Below are 13,142 nucleotides of genomic sequence, written 5' to 3'. Positions count from 1 at the left end.
TATAGCTATTTAGAGAGGTATTAGTGCCTTCTTGGTGATTCTCATATGAATACTATCAATTGATGATCAAATATGCATTCATGGCATGTATCTTATAAGTTTTCCATATGTTTGACAAAATGTCTAGTGTGTTATAAGTAGTCTAGGTCAAGTTTCTAATTCAAGTTTGAATATTTCGATTTGTCATTATATGAAATATGATTATGGAAATCTATAGGAAGTTATAGCTTGTGGTCTGTAGGAAAGCCTAGAAAAGTGGCTGAGATGTTGGGACCACACACAGTAAAGTGGTGAATTTAGTCCATAAGTTCATGGAAGGAGGCACATGCATGTAGTTCAAGGCCTATAACAAAACTGTTTCATTGTTGAGTATGAGGTTGGGGTGTTAGGTTAGTGAAAAATGATTCAATCTCAAGGATTAATAACCTAGGGTGGTTTCTAACTCCTGAGTGATTTGTAGTCCATGTGGCATATTAGTTTGTGGTCGGTTTGTAGTCCCCAATTCCTTAACTAAAACACTCGAGGTCGGGTCATGTCATTGTGATACTTGTATCATGTTTACCTTAGCAAGCATGTGGATTTGGGTAAATGTGGGAGGGGTGGTTATAGAGTGGTATCAAAGCGAGGTTGCAACACTAGACATTGGGTTGATGTGATTATTATGCATGCATGTTAGTTTTCGATGTGCTTGTTGAGAATGCCCTGTGATGGTGATTGTTTTAGTCTTTTGTGATCATGATGTTGATGTTGAGATGCTTGATATGTTGATTTCATTATATGTATGTGTGTGTGTGTGTGTGTGTTCGTGTGTGTGTTTTTCTAATATATATTGATTGCGTAGACAAGATAACCTCCCATGAACTTCAACAAGGTATGCTTGATTATGTTTATATTTCATTTATCTAACATGGTATGTTTGTAGGAAGACGAAGATAAAAAATGACAAGTAGAATAGTGGATTACAATTCATGAGACTTTACATACAGATCCGCTGAACAACATGGGAAAGAGTACTCTCCTGATATAGAAAATACTTGGAGAAGTATGAAGGTAGAAATTAGAAGTTGCAAGGAATGATAGGATAATTCAGTCACAGGAAAGGTTTTTCCAGAGTCGAGGAAAAGAAAAGGTGGAGTGATTTTTTAGAGCTTATAAGATTTACAGAGATAGGGACAATGAAGAATAAATTATGGATAGGAGGAAAGGAAAAATGGGACATATGGTAGTAGTTCTCACAGAGGGAACATGTCAGGTTAGGATGGCAGGGTTAGAGGTGGTAGATGGATGGATACACTTGACAGGAGGGGTAGTGGTTATGGGTTCTATTCTAGTTATTTTTAAGAGAGACATCACTATCGTCATCATTATCATCATTATTTGAGGAGTGAGAATCACTAATTTTTAGATGAGTTTAAGAAATTCAAGCCTCCTACCTTTGATGGAGATCTAAAGAAACTAGAAGATGTAGAATCTTGGCTACTTGGGATGAAGTTCTTTAAGTTGCATGATTATACAAAGAATATTCAACCTAGGATAGTTATTTTCTTTGTGAAAGGGAAAGTGGATATTTGATGGGAATATGTGAAGTGTGTCAGAGGGATAAACAAAAATGAGTTGAGTTGGCATGAGTTCAAAGACTCTTCAGAAAGAATCACTTGCCTAAGACATATTATGATGGAAAGGATAAGGAATTCTATGAGATGAAGATGAGATTTATGACAAATGAAGAACGTACGACTATTTTTCTAGAGCTATTGAGGTATGTGTGATATATTAAGGATGTGAAGATAAAGGTTCAAAGATTCATCAACAGGTTTTCTTTAGCGTTTATAGATTATATTGAGTATGATGAGACTCGGTCGTTGGAAATTTGAAGAAATTTTATGAGAAGTCTAAGCATAAGTTTGATCATAAGCATGATTGGAAGGGGAATGAAAAAATTAAGGAAAAGTAGGATAAAAAATGAGGAAGACCTAAGGATGTAGGTAACAGGGAACATGAATTGTCATACATGAAGTTCAATGTAGTTGACAAAGGACGTGGGTCTCAGCCTGAGGAGCAGAGCAAAGGTCATGGAAGGAAGCCTTTGCAATGTTGCAATTGTGGTGGAGAGCATCGCAGGAGAGATTTTCCATAGCATCAGGGTGGCATACATCATATTCATAGTGCTTAGGAGGTACAGATAGTTGGGAATGTTGGTCATAGCATTCCTTAGATTTATGCGACAATGGATAGTAGGTGGGAAGATCATCATTCATCTATTATCAATAAGGAAGGTCAGATTTTTGATAAAGATGTTTCTATTTTGGTTCATCTTGGATCTAACTATAGTTACATTAGCCTTGACCTGGTGGATAAGTGTGGTGTTGGGTAATTTAATTGAATATTAAATTACTTGCATTTATATGTCAATCCAGGTACATCATCTTGTTAAGTACACTACATTGTATGTACTAGGAGATCATCTTTCAATATTTGTGTACAACTGAAATTAATTGTAAACTTTGTTAGACTCAGTCTTGTCAGTCCTCTGTCAGAGTCAAATTCACGAAGGTTCATTTCTCATCATTTGCAGTCATCAAATGCCATTTTGGTCAAAAAGAGTCATTTTAACTCTTGAGTCCAGGATTTTGTCTCCAGAGGTGTGAAATAACACTTGCGGGCCAGAGGGAGGTTCAGTAAGTTTTTATTTTAGGAATGTCATCGTCAATAATGCGAGATTGATTCTTCTTCAAAACCCTGTTTTGAAGAAGAAATCATCAAATGTGTTTTTGTAATAAATGTGTAATTTGTCAAAGTGTTTCAAAGTTGTACAACTCTTCAATGGCAGCAACTTCAGCTGCTCCTATCCCTACAAAAGCACAAATATAAAGAACATCATCAACACAAAGAGACAAAGCAAAATCAAACAAAACAGAGTTTGCATTCAAATGCCCGAAATGCCAAATTATACAACTTGGTTTGTTGAATCAGAAGAAATCAAAGTCATGCCTTTGTGAAAATGTTTCTATGTGTATCAATGTCAGTTTGGCATTCAAAGGGTCGATTGAAGTCGAGGTTTAGTGAAGAGAAGGCAAAGCTTGCAAATTTTCAAGCCGTGACTGTGTAAAATCCTAGCGCGGCGCATTGGAGAACAGCGCGGTGCATAGGTGCAACGCGGCGCATTGGGCGCTCCTCCACAGTGCATTTTTTACACTGGCACGATGCACTCACCAGACGCAGTGCATTGGTTGGTCCGCGGCGCAAAGGCCTGAAACAAATTTTTTTACCACTTCTCACTCAAATTTTGCCTCCTATGTTTTGATGTGAATCTTTAAATTGCTTGTTGGGTTCGTTTGGAAAGAATAGGAGGATTTATAATGTCAAAAACGTCAACTCAGTTTCAAAATCCACTATGGACAGCAGCGATTTCGGCCTTTTCAATCATCTGTTGCGCAAACATAGTTACAACACCAGCAGTATCATGGAATGACAAGGACTGTATCTCCCGAACCTGCTGCGGCATCAAACAGTTGCGGACTCAAGCATTAGCTTCATTGCACAGTGGGTTGCAGAGGAATTGGGGTATTTCAGTTGCTCAGGTTGTAAAGTGGTTAGGCATGGACAAAGAAGATATTGAAGGTCTTCTAGAATACCACGGGTTTTCTCTCAAGCAATATGAAGATGCTTACATGGTGAAAGAAGGTCCATTCTTGAGTAGTGATACAGATTTTCCCACCAAGTGTTCCCAAATTGTATATTAGAAAAGGTCTGCAAAAGTAGTCTTCGATGTGTTTTCTTCTGGTCAGGGGCCAATTATGGATGGCACTTGGCAAGCTATGAAGGCTTTGGATCTTCCAGTTGATAAGTCTAATAGGGATACTCAATCTAAAGAATCTACAGTTGCTTCCATTGTTCCCCGAGAAGAGGAAATGCTTGATTATGAAGAGGATGTGCAACTCAATAATGAAGATCAGGTCCAACACTGACAGATTCTTCAGGAGTCTGGAAGTCATCAAATGGAAGAGGTAGAGGAAGCAAACAAGTTGCTAGTCTCATTGCCCATGCCAAATTTGAGCATAGAACATGTGACACCCAGATTTGTAGCAAGTCGAATTCACTGCAAGAGCATCAGCCAAAGAAAAAACGTAGAAATGTGTTTGCTTCTGAACTAGAGTTGGACGTTAACAGGAGTCTTATTCCGGTGGAAGAATGCTTAGTGAATCCAGTTGAAAGAAAGGATGTATCAAAATCGTTATGTGATAAAGCTGAAACACGTGGTATTGAGAGAGTCAAAGAAGATGAGAATGTCGTAATTGAATCTGAACTTGAAGAAGAGAAAGCAAGACTGGCTATGTGGATGGCAGAAGCTAATCATGCTAAATTGAACATTTTCCTAAGGAAATGGAAGCATCAGGCAGCAAAAAAGGTGCACAATATGCGTCGAATGAAGGCTGCTAAAGCTCTGAATTCTCTCTTTTTGGGCCCTCCTGTTAGATCCAACAAAGTGAATGCATGCTATGAAGAATTCGTGGCAGGCATACCCACGTGTCCTCCACCGGCGTTAGAGATCAAGATTGATCAGATTATAAGAGAAAGACGTAAGAGACATGAAAGAATGTGGTCAAGACTGGATGGGCCTGAGATAATCATGCCTATTTTAAAAGAAAAAAATCCTCATGCCAAGTGTCTATGTTGGAGTTAGTGACATGTTCTCGAATGCAAGATAACTTAGGCCATTCTATGGAATCATGTAACTTTCACAGCACCATGGTGGGGCGATGGTTGCGTGCTGAATTAATGAGCAATGGTGAAATAGACAGCAAAGAGTGCAAGTCAGATATGACTATTTTGAAGAAATGGATTGCCATGGATACTGAAGGTAGTGGCACTCATGATTTGTTAAGTTTGTCCATTTTGAGAGATGTGGCTTTTGATGCTGACAGTCTTGAAAGCAATGAGGCTAGCTTAGTAGGAGCAAGCGGCCTTCTGTTTCTATTGGCTGACAATGTTCGATGGGATCTTGAACGAACAAGACTGCAGTCTCTTGTAAGGAGTGTTCAACCGGGTTCCCACTTACCTCTCCTGATCTTGAGCTCTGGAAATGTTGAAGGAATCACAATAGAGAACCTGTTAGAGCTTCATAAATTGGATAGGATGAGGATTAATAGCTGGTCTGTTATTCTTGATAGAGAGAATGAAAATGATGTCAAAGGGTTTTTTTAGTGATGATTGCTTAAGAGAGGGGTTATTGTGGCTTGCCCATCATGCTCCTTTACAACCAAATGTTTATCCTTCAGACGTTCGAGATCTGGTTTTAGAGTCTCTGGACCCTCATTTGAACGCCCTCTTAAATGTGAAGCCATCAGAAGTGACACCGAGGGATTGTATTGCTGTTTTCAATCAGGCATTGGAAAGAACTGAAAGTGACATTGTTTCGCAGCTCAGAACAGTGTTCCTGGTTGGCCGCCACCTAAAATTAATGTGTTTGATGATATTGTGGAAGGTGGATTTCTAAACTCATATTTTCCCAAGTCTGGATGGAACGTGGTTTCTAACATTGATTCAATTGTTCATGCACTCAGAGTGTGCAAGCTTCCCTACTTTCCTTCATTAAACTGGGGTCCTGTTTCTTGTGGGGTCAAATTGCAAGAATATTCATCATTGAATTTACATCCTCAAATTAGTGCATTGGATGACGTCCAAGAACAGAAAACATATCTTGAGAAATCCTTATGTCAATATTTGACTGAGATAAGCTTGGCAAGAAAAGGTGATTTGATGATGTTGATGGAGGCTGATTTAATGGTACAGAACAACACTTCTTATGAATGCATTGGTTCTAGAAGTCTTATTATTCCAAAATGGGTTCCTATATATCGAAAAATTTACAATTGGCGGTTAATGCTATTAGCTAGTGAACCTGCTCCTGTTGCATATGTTTCACGACCAGGCACCATTGTTTCAGCAGGAAATGATGTAAAGAACCTTCTTTCATCTACTCGTCAAGTCTTTATATCCTCTGCAAGTGCTACCAAAGTGGAACCTTCATTAAATGAAATGTTTGAAGCAAGTTCCAGGGCTCTATCAAGGGGTTTAAGGTTGGCACCTAATGGATAGATTCTAAAAAATCAATTCTTGTAGCATGCAAGGGAAGGCAATCAAGAATCAGTGGTATTGGATAAAATAACCAGAGAACTCAAGGATGCACCTGTGCAATCACCTCTGATGAGCAAATTTTTTGGTAGAAAAAGGTGGCATGGAAGAAGTAAACTACCAAATTCCAGATCTTGATGAGGTGCAACACACTATAGATTTTGGTCAAACAGAGGAGGCGGCCTTGAATGACACAAGTCTTCAATACAGGTGACAATGCATTATTCAAAAATCGATTCCATAATGGCATACCACAAACAAAGGAATTTTTTCTTGCAGTAATCTTTTGGAATGTGATTACCAACGACATGGTTCACTTCCAAATTATCAAACCAAAAACGAAATCCAAGATTCCTTGCGCTATTTAAAGACACTTTTCTACAACAGTTTGATTTTAAAGAGACAAGTCGAACAACTTCCGATGTGTGCCTCAGTGGAAAGAATGTGCTGCTACAAGCATAATTCAGCTGCAACAAATTCTTAAGTACCCTGTAGTTTGGGTGTAAGTTCGATGAAATAAATTCATTACCTGACTTGACTTTTTCTTTGGGTCGAATACTAGTTTTAGTCATAAAGAATGAGAGAAGAATATCATCTGAACTTAATTGAGACTCTTTGAAGTTGGTTCCATTTCGGTCTTAGAAGAATCTTGAGTGGAGTATCAGTGAGAGGGATAGATCAAATTCTATAAAAACGCATTTTCAGTCCATAATATAAGGGAAGGGGGGAAGGCATTGAACACATCAATATTGTTGTAAGCAGTGCATAAAGGAGGAGGCTTTGAATGACACAAAAGGTGAAAAAGTCGAAAACCAAGCGGTGAAAAAGGCACAGGGAAGGCAAAAAGTCAGAAACCAAAAAGCCAAAATTTAAATCAGAGACATCTACCAGGGCAGAGAAACAGGATTCGATTTCCTATTTTTCACTTCAGTTATGATATGCAGCTACAGTTGTCGTCTTTTTATTGATCATCAAAAAAGTTTCAAATGGAATAATGTAACGCTGCTCTGTCCCCAGCACAGATGGACAGCTCTTTCCCTATCTTCGTCGATTGGTTTTCCAGCTCCCTACTTTTCATCGATTTGTTTTCCCTCAGATGAAATTTATTTATTGTATGACAAATCATTTGTGGAGGGTTCTGAGTTCTAGGAAACAGTGGAGGAATAACTCAACGTTTGGATATACAGTTTGATAGAGAAATAATTAAATGGAGTAGCTCTGATTTATAAGTTTCTTGTGGTATGATTTTTGGCATGTGTTTTTCTCTTTGTTTCATATATATCCTGTGATATTTGGGAGTTCATTCATGATCGTTTCCAGCTGAATACTTTTAAGTGAGAAAGGTAGAATTCAGTCATTGCTTTGCCTTGAAGAAGTGTTCAGTATTTATGTGTTTTCTTCTGCCTGGAAAGGATTCATACATTAATGCCCTTTTCAGCTTTCTTAAACAGTCTTTTCACCCCATTCAAATTCAATTCAATTGCTAAAACCTCATGCTTATCTCGCCTTATGAAATATCCTGTGCCTTTGGTTAAATCTCTGCTCATGCTATCCTTGTCCCATGCAGCCCAACAACTTAGTCATTAAATCAAATATCTCTCATTCAAATTCATTTTACTAGCCTAAAATCAGTTTCCAATTTTAAGTCATCTCGCCCCCTATTGCTCATTTTATCGATATTGACTAGAGAGAGCCCTCTCCTGTCCTCGTAGGGCTAGCTACGATGCTGAGCTTGGTTTGATGTTGCCTCAAATTTTGCCTTCCTTCAGCCTGAGGTAGATTCGAGCGCTAACAACATCAAAAGGAAATTAGATTCTTTAATATAAACTATGAAAGTACTAAGATTTTGGAAAGGAAATTAACATTAAACTAGAAAAAAACATAAAGATTATTGATCTAAGAAAACATGAGATTTTACCCTATGAAAGCATGGAGATTTTGTTCTCAAACTTACAAACTTTAATCTAAGGAATCATGAATATTTTAATCTAAGAAAGAATAAACATTTAATCTAAGGAAATCATGAGTTTTTAATCTATGATAAGCATAAACAATTAATCTATGTAAAATAAACCATTCATGAGAATATGAATGAAATGGAAATCATATATACTATTCTCATAGATCTCTAGGGGGGGCCTCTTGAGGACTACAAGGTGTTGAAAACTTAGATCAAGAGAAGAGATTTAAATCACCAATTTCATTCAGATTTGTGCCATATTAAAAAAAACTACATTTAATGAAAAAAATAGATTTCTTATACTTCAATAAGCAACAAAAATTACAAATTAAGACCATCCTTTAAATCTACGATCATCCTTGCCATCTTTGATCAAAGAGACTGCAATTTATACAATTTCGAGAAAACTAACAAACTTAGAATTTTATTGCTTGAGTTTTAGTCATGAGATCAAATCAAATAAAATTTCATGGACTTTTGGATCAAAGATCAGCCCATATCTGATCAAAATTATCTCTATGCCACAAATTTGCTAAAGAATAGCTTGTTCAGGCCTTTTTGTTGACTATGCGTTAAATGAAAAATTGAAAAAACATATATACACATAATCAGAAAAATAAGGCTCCAAATAACTTCAAAAATTTCTCAAATGGTAACAAATTTGAGAAAAAATCTCTATGCAACCCTAACTAGGCCTGTTTTGAACAAAACCCATGTTTGTGTGTTCCAAAATTCTCTTTTATTTTCTCAGAAAACACATTTGAAGTTGAATGGTCAAAATTGTTGCGATTTTCCCTTGATTTGATGCTGGAGGTCCACACGTGCAATCTGGGTGGAACTTGACCAATAGAAATCCATAATGGAGCTTCTAGAAACCAAGTCCAAGTGTAAAATTTCCTTCTAGAGTGGTGCTACTACCTTATCCATGGAGATAGCTATGCAAAGTTGATAAAACTGCAAATCATTCGTAATACATTAAAAATAATGTAAATAATAATAAAAAATCACGTAAACATGTATGTAGGAATTTGGTGTGTTTATGAAGAAATATGGTTAAAAACGATGAAAATGGGTGAATGGAATGATGTGGAAATGGATGGTTTCATTAACAAGATAATGACAAATTGAAGACCCAACATTCCACCACACTGGAGATTTTACATGTCCACAAGCAAATAAAGCATTGCAAAGTTTCATAATCCAACCCATTCCTTGTTTTCCTTTATTCTGTCATTTCAACTAAATCCTTGACCAAAGCTCCAAGAGAGCAATATTGACCCTCTTTCTCAATAATATGCACTTTTCTCTCTCTATTTTTCAATACTACTAATATGGTAGCAAAACTCTTTGTTTCTACACTTGCTTGTTGTGTCATTAGATTAAGAAAGAAGAGTTACCCATCCTCCTTTGAATGTCAAACAACTTGAAGTCTTTAGATACTAGGTTGCTCATGGATGCTATAGAGGTAGAAGAGATGCCTACTGATATGTTCTTCTCTAATAAAACACACATCCCTGCATTACTTATTAGACCCTTTCACAATATTATATACAACTTTGGTGAAGGGAAAGGGTGCCAACAAAGTAGCATATCCAAGTACTTTTTCATTGTTGTCAAAGCCTTTGCAAATTCATTTTTTTTTAATATAGCTCTTGCAATAACTTGGAGCTATTTATGAGGTTCTTGGCACTACTTAATTATGCACAATTTCTTCAATCCTTGGGAGAATTTCATATTGTGAATAACACATAAACACTCTTACTCCATCAATACATTGTGATTTCCATCCTTGTGAAAATCATCCCATTAGTATGGCTAGAAATGATCATAGATTGGAGCCCATAATGATTCTCTTCTTATCATCCATGCATAGCAACCAAAGTTATTTCAACAATGTTATCAAATAGTTTCTTCAAGAAACCACAAACTAATGAATGAAGAAAAATTCCCAATGTGAATATTTGACAAGATGAGTCGCACATCAAACAAAATAAGAGTTGTTGGTGAGTGTTATACAACTTACCAAAGCCTAAAATATGCTTCCAAGTGATTTCAAGAGTGTCTGAACAAAGCCTTGTTGCAACCTTCTTCTTCTTGTGGCTTTGTACTCATCATTTCTTGGCTTCCATTAAAAATTTTAAGATGAAAAATATGACACATAATTTAAGTGCTCCATGTACCTTTTGATCATGTGCTACAAACATGTACCATGAAGTCATGTTTTTCTATTTCTTAAGAACATCATGTTGATGGACCATCAAGGAAAGCATAGATTAACAAGAAGAGAAAGTCTAAACAAGAGTGTGATGAAAGCATAGAAGAAAATCATTATGACCATGGGAGAAAATGAGATGATTGCATGGGTGGCAGGACTTTATTGATAAATAATCAATCATAGCTTGTAGGATTGGTTGTTAAAGGATTCACCAAAACATAATGGGAGATAAATTGGAACTACATGTTTACAATAAATTTTCATCAAAATTTCTAGAAATTTTAACAACTTAAAAAGTTTATGGCTTTTACCTAAAGTTTACCTTTTGGAATTGGACAAGGGAACACAATCTAATGGCTGATTTGGTGTTGACTTGTCTTAGGTACTCTGTTCCATGATGTGTTGACCGCCATTTTGACCTTGCTCCACAAAATGTATATTTTTCATGTAGCAGACTTGCTTCCAATTTCTCTCAAATACTAGCTAAGATTCTCCTGAAATTTTCTAAGGTGTTACTATTAATATTATGCATCTTCCCACAAAATATCTCAGCAAATCGGTGCACGATCTCGAGAAAAATGAGAAGTTTGTGTAGTTGAAAATGTCCAATTTCTTGAAAAATACACTTGAATTTCGTGAAATTTTGTGTATTTATTTTCCCTACCTCAATGCATTTTCCACAAGAAAATCAAGACCAACGGATGCACAGTTTTCAAGGTATGATCAAATAAACTTTTTCCATGTTTAACCCTTCACGTTGCCCAATGTTGCAACAAAAAATATGCCACGAACTCATTTTAAGGCCAAATTGAGTGATTCAAAAGGGAAACAATATATTTTTACCTTTGTTTACTGCTACATGCCTTTAGAATCCACTTTTGATGGTGAAAAAAAGTTTTTCTACAAAAATACCAAATTCCGTCCTAATTGTGCATAGTGATAAAAATTGAAAATCTACCTTAACAACCTCCTAAAAAGTCTTGGAAATTTGCACTTTTTTGAATTATTCTTGTGTCTAACTCAATTTACCATATTCTAAGAAATCCTAGAAACTTGAAATTTTTTATTTCTACTCCAATCCCTTACAATATTTGTGCCAAAACTGCGTCTGGAACGCGTTGCTATAGAAAAAAAAAGATGTTACAGTAATAGCTGCAGAAACTAGAACTTTTCGTAGTTGTTGCAAAAAACGTCAATTTTTGTTGAAAATTGTTTTCTCCATGTTTGAACTACTAATTTGGATTTTGTCTTACATGATGAAGTAGAAACCATGAAACATAATGCATATTGACTAAAATATAACAAATTTTATTTTTTTTCTCGAAAATGAAATGAACGAAAAAGTGTTGAGGTGGTTCCATCATGTTGTTGTTGAATGAAAACAAGATGAACATGTTGTTACAAGAAACAAATAAACTATACTACTGCAAGTTGTTTTTGATTCCATAAAACCATATAGTCTTCATCAAAACCAAAATTCATGGTACAAATCTTACGATGCAAATGAATGTGCCGAAGTCGAGCATGGAAAGGAATCATTGGATTATTGATCAATAATGAAAATCATTAACCAATGAGAGACAACACACCGATAATGTAAATGAGTGTCATGGTACTTGAGTGCATCTTGATAGGGACAAGTGAATGTGTTGAAGTTGAGTCACCTACAAAATTAGACTATCAAAAGAGATTGTTCTAATCCATTGTTGTAAAAAGGGATGCTTGTTGTTGATGTATGCAAGTTCCAAGGCACTCCAAATAATCTCTGATCTTGATCCTAGATAAGGTGTTGATGTCGATGGGACAAGGCCTATTGGAAGGTGGGTCTTAAGGAATCCCACATCAACCAACTCAATCATAGAACCAAAAATGATTTGGAGAACCATAATAAAAGATTGAAACCATCATAAAATTGCAAAATTTATTGTGAACTTTGCTTGCCAGTTTCTTGGTCTCCAAGAAAAGTTCATGTCCAATTGAGCTAGGAAGATGGTTTTCATAATAGGACTTATTTTTCTTTTTACTTTTTTATTTTTTATTTTTTATATGTCTTACTCTACTTGAAAAATAAATATCATTCAAGTATATGAATCCTTCCAATGAAATCATGTGTGTAACAAGATGATAGATAAACTCATATGCAGGTTTGAAATATACTCTTTGATATGTACTAGTATATGAGAGACAAACTTCTTTTATTGAGATGATGTTAGAAGATATTGAAGAATGGAGTATTGGGATCCAATGACTGTCTTGAACCAAGACTTAATGTAATATTGTCTTCCTTGGCTTCATTCTATCATGCCATGCAAGTCTTTAGAGATGTGATCTCCATTCATAGAATATGGTGATAGGCATGCATGAAACGTTCAATATCAGGTTCCAACAACTACTCTTTATAGACAAGAATACATGATTCTTGGACCTTATCTAAATCTTCTTCTTATGGTTTTTTTTATTCAATGGTAGCTGGAGAAGCATTTTGTAATACCTCAAAATTGTAAGTGGATTGAGGTGTTTTATTATGTGGGATCTAAAATGGTTATGTAGGTAGTGGAGTGGGAATGAATCTTTGGGGTGCTTGTCTAGGTGGTAATGAGAAAGGTTGAATTGAGGTCATCTGATGGTGAAAATGGTGTTGTGGTGGAGGTGAATGGTATGGATAACATTGATGGTTGTATTGAGGATAATGAGGAAAATATTGAGGATATGGTGGATTTCCTCTTTAAGGCCGTTGCAAACCTTGTTTCCAATATTGTTTTTGAGGTTGGGATTGAGATGACCAAGGTGTCCAAGGTTGTTTTTGAGGTTGGGATTGAGATGTCGAAGGTT

At 36.1% G+C, this 13,142-nt stretch overlaps 1 pseudogene; it reads left to right on the top strand.

The window, feature by feature from the left end:
* The first annotated feature begins 3,359 nt into the window (after positions 1-3,359).
* Positions 3,360-6,099, top strand: LOC149170983 (SAC3 family protein B-like; annotated as a pseudogene).
* Positions 6,100-13,142: the final 7,043 nt, after the last annotated feature.

This window comes from Pinus tabuliformis, chromosome 4_2, assembly GCF_031772625.1.
Source record: "Pinus tabuliformis cultivar Carrire ecotype Pingquan chromosome 4_2, CPIR1, whole genome shotgun sequence".
Classification (NCBI taxonomy): Eukaryota; Viridiplantae; Streptophyta; class Pinopsida; order Pinales; family Pinaceae; genus Pinus; species Pinus tabuliformis.
This window is presented reverse-complemented; position numbering and strand designations above follow the sequence as displayed.